Source organism: Paralichthys olivaceus, chromosome 2, assembly GCF_024713975.1.
Source record: "Paralichthys olivaceus isolate ysfri-2021 chromosome 2, ASM2471397v2, whole genome shotgun sequence".
In the NCBI taxonomy this organism is placed as follows: Eukaryota; Metazoa; Chordata; class Actinopteri; order Pleuronectiformes; family Paralichthyidae; genus Paralichthys; species Paralichthys olivaceus.
In genome coordinates this window covers 26,770,969-26,777,264 of record NC_091094.1, presented here as the reverse complement: position 1 = coordinate 26,777,264, position 6,296 = coordinate 26,770,969, and positions in this window count along the sequence as shown.

Below are 6,296 nucleotides of genomic sequence, written 5' to 3'. Positions count from 1 at the left end.
CTAATACAACGTCTGTATGCTGAATATGAAGCAGTCAGACAGTAGAGGAAAGTATCAGCTCTAAAGCTGACTAACATGTATTTTGTTTGGATAATTCGTACAATAAGCATAAAGACTTCTCAGAGTCACTTTAGGTTTTCTTTATAAACCTTTTGGAAAGACTAAGGCTAACTGCTTCCAGGTTTTTTAATCATAGGCTAAATACCAGCTGGATATATTTAGCTTACACATATACAACTAAACCAGATTTAGCAGACGTTAAAGCTAAATTTACACATGATATCTTTTGACATGCAAATTCTTACAAACTACTATAACTAATAAATTAGTTTTTCTCCCTCAGCTGATTGTATCATATTTAGTACGGAATAAGAACAAGTGTCGTCTTTGAGTCCCTAATATTTGTCCAGCACCCAAAACACTGCACACTATATTTCCCATAATGCAACTAAAAAGCTTCTTACATTACATACTCCAATAACTCCACAAACCGTAATGACATCACCAGCAGTGTTTTCTCAGATATGTCAAAGCTTCATTAGAGCCACAAGACATCAAACACCTGTTTTCCCATCAGGCTGAACTGACCTTCATGTGTAAAATTGATGGCGTGCACCTTTAAGCTGCAGCTCACAGACACATTGGCTCAGCAGTTTTACTTTCGGAAGTTCCCACTTTCTCATCTCATTTCAGTAAAAGTTTTCAGGCCTTGTACCCCTTCAGCACTCAGCGCTGCCTCTGTTCCCCTTGGCTCTGTGAGTGGATGGGCTTACGTAAGCGGTTGGTCTGAACCCCTTGGCACTGTCCTGGATTTTTTATTAACTAGGCTGTATATTATTTTTATACCTCGTGGTGCTTTCAGTGACTGCCAGCCGTGCCAGTCCAGCAGCCAAGGTGAAAATGGCCGGCGTGGACCAGGTCTTAGACACAGAGTCATGCAATGCCAACATAAACATGCATTCTTTGTTGTTTAGCGCACACACATAGTGCATTGTACCAAAATAGTGCCTTCTTTTACTCATGGACAGTAACTCACTGCAGTATGATGTCCCCTTTGTTACTTAATTTTGCAGTTTAGCTGTGAGAGAGTTGTTCAAATGCAGCAATTAGCATCTGGCCAGGGTCTGTTCCGCTGGAGTGGAAGAGGATGTGAGTTGTGTTATTAGAGACAATTTCCTCTTTTGCCAAATTCAAATTAGACAGAATGTTGACTAAACTAAAGGGAAGCACAGCCTAATTATGCTTCTATTTATATCTGTTGACTTTTCCTGTAAAGCTGCTGCTAGTTCGTTACTCTCAAGATTGTGTGTGCAAGTGAAGTGTGAGAAGGAGAGAGAGAGAGAGAGAGAGAGTGTGTGTGTGTGTGTGTGTGTGTGTGTGTTCCTGTACCATTTTAAGAATAGACCCTACAGAATGATGATATTTTTGGAAAGCGAGGACAATTTGACCGATCCTGACTTTTCCAATGGGTTAAGACTTGGTTTTAGGGTTAACTTTAACATAAGGTTTATGTTAGGGTTAAGCAATGGTTAAGGTTGGTAAGTGCAAGAGCATGTGTGTTTGTGTGTGTGTGTGTGTGTGTGTGTGTGTGTGTGTGTGTGTAGAGGGGGCAGGTGATTTAAGTTTATTCCAGGAAAGCTGATGGAGAACACGCTCTGCACAGTGTGTATTTATAGCCAGTGACTGTCAGTGTGGTGCCTGAGTTCAGTGTGAAAATACACTCAGTCTGCAGGACACACAACAGAGACTCCACCAGAGAGCCAATCAGGACCCCCACACACACACACACATTCACACACACGCTCACAGTTATAATTATCATCTGTATGATGGATCTGTGGAGCTGCTGGCCGCACTGCAGTGTGCACAGCATTTTCTTCATTGCCATCATGTTGGGTACAAAGTCAACAGTGAGCAATAGTCTGGTTGTTATTATAATTTAAGGTATGTTCAAGTTGTAAAAACCTGATGACATTTCTACCCATGTCCTCAAAAGATTAGTAGACCACATATGATTTAGTCAAATAAGTTGACTATTTAATTTTAAACTTGTAAAGTTGCTTTCCTACTTGAAGGTGACCTGCCGTGATTTAATACTGCATTCCAAATATGTTTCGGGGACGTGCAAGAGATAGATTTTGTTTAAAAGAAAGCAAAGCAGAAGGGGGCTTTAAGTCCTTATGGATAGAGCTCCTGGATGCTATATTCCCTATATGCAGCCAAAAGGATTGTTTAATTACACACGTCCAGGCTAATAGACAGTCAAACCCTTCAAGCTCAGGCATCCATAATGAATTTGTCTCCCGTCTAAAACTCTGATCAGAACATCAGAGCTGACTCTTCAGAGGATACGGTGTTACAAATCAATCTTAAGATACATGGAACATAGTCATCAGCTGTTTGTTCTCTTGTCATGTGAATGTGAGTCTGGTAAAACTGTTTGATGAGACCTGCAGCAGTGAATGTGGCTCTGATTGTTCCTGCTACTTTCTCTACAATATTACAGACTCTATTATTCGTTGAGATAAAGTTGTTCTAGATTTATGTGGATCAATTCATCATATTAGACATAGTTGTATCCAAAATTCACTTTTTAACTAGTTCAGGGACAATAACACTCAGTTTTCAGTTTATTAGGAACACGGAGCTACAACTTGAGCAGTCTAGCACAAGTACAGCAGTTATTTAATGAATACTCATCAGTTGTAGTATTCTATTATAAGGACAGGTGTTTCCATTATTTTGACAACCCTGAATGACAGGAACACTTCCTGGTACAATACAGCTCAACAGCCACAAACCACATCCTCCAACATGATCAAGTAAAAGAGTTTAAATGAAAACGGAACAATATCAACTGGTTGATACAGGATCTGCAGCCTGTTTCATGTTTCATGGTAGAGTGCGACCTCTTGTGTATAAAAGCAAGAATTACAATAGCACAAGTATATATATATACAGAATACATCCACATAATACTGGTGGGTACAACAGCGAGTTTGTAGGTAATAAATATTCTCAATCTCAACCAAAATCATGATAGCAAACACACACGCACACACACACACACTCCGAGACCATCCAATCACTGTGTCAGCAGTGCTGGTCTGATAGTCAGGTCAGTGAGTGGATCATTGACTTGTGTGATAACTGAGGACACACAAACACAAGGAAACAGCAGCAGCTGAATCTTTTTCTTCTTGTCTAGATGATGTTTGATACTTGATCACCGCCTCAAAATGAAAGTTTTAAAAGCATCGGTGATGAAGAGCAGAGAGCAAATCACTAACAACCTACTGATCAACAAACCATCAATCAATCAATCCACATTATTTATATAGAACCTTTCAAACAAATCAAGTGCTTTACAAGCGATAATCAATGTTTAAAGAAAGGATTCATATGCACTACCACCAAAAATAGAGTATATTAAAAAATAATAGTAATATATCATAAAACCAGTGTAAAAAAAGTCATAAAAATGATAAGACACTACATGAAAGCCAGGCTGATAAGTTGGGTTTTTGATTTACTTTTAAAAATATCTATATGTTGAAAGCAGCATCACCAGATGTTTATTGTTCTGCGTTGGGGAACAGCTAAAAGACAAGAACCAAAGGAGAGGGGCCTTCCTGCATGATTCATCTCTGACGGTCAGGTACAGGAACAGGCAGCCAATGTAGGAACATTAAAACAGACGTGATGTGTGCTCTCTTTTTGGTCTTAGTCAGCACTACTCTTGCAGAATTTTGAATTAACTGTCACTGAGTTGTTGTGTTTTATGGTAGACCAGCTTTGCAGCAGTCCAACCTGATGGATATGAATGCGAACATTTCTCTCTCTGAGTTTCTCACTTTGGAAATGTTCTTCAGATGATACAATGTTTGTGTGGCACCTCCCACAGGAGCCTTTAAATTAAAATCAATCAATCAAATTTTATTTACATTCACAAATCACAATTTTTCTCAAAAGGGCTTTAACAAGGTGTGACATCCTCTGCCCTTAAACCTCAACAAGAGTAAGAACAAACTACCAAAAAACCCTTTTAACAGGGAAAAAATAACTTAGAAACCTCAGAGAGAACCACAAGTGAGGGATCCCTCTCCCAGGATGGACAGAAGTGCAGTAGATGCCATGTGTAATAGTGAATCTCAGAAAAATAGGTAATTACAGCATTGGCTAGAATAAATAGTTGTAGCATGAAGGAAGGTAAATGAATTGAGGGATTATTGTCAGTAATGGTCGAGTGTCTGAGCAGTTTCATATGACTCATCATAATCTTATAATATACCTGACAGGGTCCACTGTGGATTTTTCTTCACTGTATTGTGAAAAATGAGTCAGGGACAAAGAAACACCAACAAGTTCCTCTAAGACGTGTGTGCTTCTCAAGAACATACTGTGGCAATAAACTATCTACCTCGAAAAAGTGGTGTTTTATAAAACCACACATCTTGTATTCTCCTTCCTCCTAACACGTGGCTGTAACAAAATGTGGCCTGTGTTTTAAAAGCCTTTAATATTCCTCCTGGAACAATGGAGGAGAGGACTTAAAATGTCCGAGATGATGGTGAATTTCAGTCTGTTTTAAAGTTATGTGTCATTTTGTTTAGTCTTGTAGCTTTTAAATGTATTATTCATACATACTGTATTTAAAACATGTCAGAGGTTGCAGACCCTTTCCTCGTGATATCAGATATTCAGATCATTTTTTTAGAATTGTGCCATTTTCTGCCTCTTAAATGTGTGTTGTCTTGTCATTTATTTCACCATAACTGAATATTTAAATAGTCTTATCACATTGCCCCTGTATATTCATGTGGTGGGTGACAGTGGTATTTGTCTGTATCGGCTATTGTAACAATGTTCCCTCTTGGTCAGGTCTGCTTTGAGAAAGTGATTTCAATGTCTAAATAAAGAAAAATAAATCAATCCTATTCACTGAATTCTTTGGAAATGGCTAAAAATTGCAGTTAGTCAAAAGCGAGCAGACCTCATTAAAGTTGAAAGACAATGAAACTGTCAACTAGCACATAACAGTAAGTATAAACGCGTCAGTGTCATGACAATGCTAAAAATAATCAGAAGATCTGGTATCACAGGGAGATGGTTTGTGTGTGTGTGTGTTGCCGGGAAGTTTCAGCTAAAAACAGGTTGTGCAACAGTTGTCATGGACCAGGAAGTTTGGACACAGTTTTCCCATCAGGCTGAGTGTGTGGCTGTGAAATGACCTTCTTCTGTTTCTACACTTTATTTTACACATCTGAAAATTCTGAATCATTTCCTCAAACATTTTTTTTACACAGAACAATGTAATTTGACAGAATGCTGATAATAGAGAAAACGGAGACAGTGTTGGGTGATTGATACACATCTCTGGACTGCTTGAAACTAATGAGCAACCTCTTACAGTCAGTGTACAGAAGGATAGTAATCAGTCAGCAAACAGGAGAAACAGACCCTTTAAAGACTCTGGGTCAAGGAAAACCAACTTAGCATCTCACACCTTAGGCAACTTTATTTGTGAAACATTATTTCAGCAGAAAGGTAATTCAACGTGCATTACGGAAAATATAAAAGGAAACATTGTAAAAGTGATAAAAGAAAAGGCATAAAAACAGAGAAGAATCATTAAACAAATGAAATGAAATAACTGTAAAAGTTACTACGAGTGTGGGAAATGAGTCATGATTGTATTTAATAAAAGCCTGTGGCAAACACAAAGTCTTCAGCATTGATCCAAAAGAAGAAGCAGACCTGCTGTGTATTGTATTACTTCAACTAGAACAATGTATATTTTCAATCAACAAAGGTTTTTATTGTGTGCAGAGGTTGAACTGTGTCAGATTATCTGTGGGATCATAAAGTTACTGTGAGTCAACTTATCTCACTCTTATTCTCACTTCACTTGTCCTTTATCAGTCCCACATTAGGGAAATGTAATGTCATGTGACAGTATGTCATAAGCTAAGAAGACGAAATTGAGTCAAGTTAATAAGTTAAGGTTACATACAATTCTTAGAAATATAGGGACATCTAAAAATCATAAAGAAATATAAATGGAATAGAAAATAATATTTACAGTGCAACAAAATACACAGTGTGAAATGTATAATGTAATATAATATATAATATACATTTACAAGGCATTGAATTGCACAGGCAGAAATTAATATTGCACAGTTAAAAGTGTTAATATGGAATAATCAAAGTCTTTAAGCAGTAGGACTGGCGTCTTTCAAACTAATGGATAAATATATTTTACAAAAATGAAAAAAATTCAAATACATTTATAA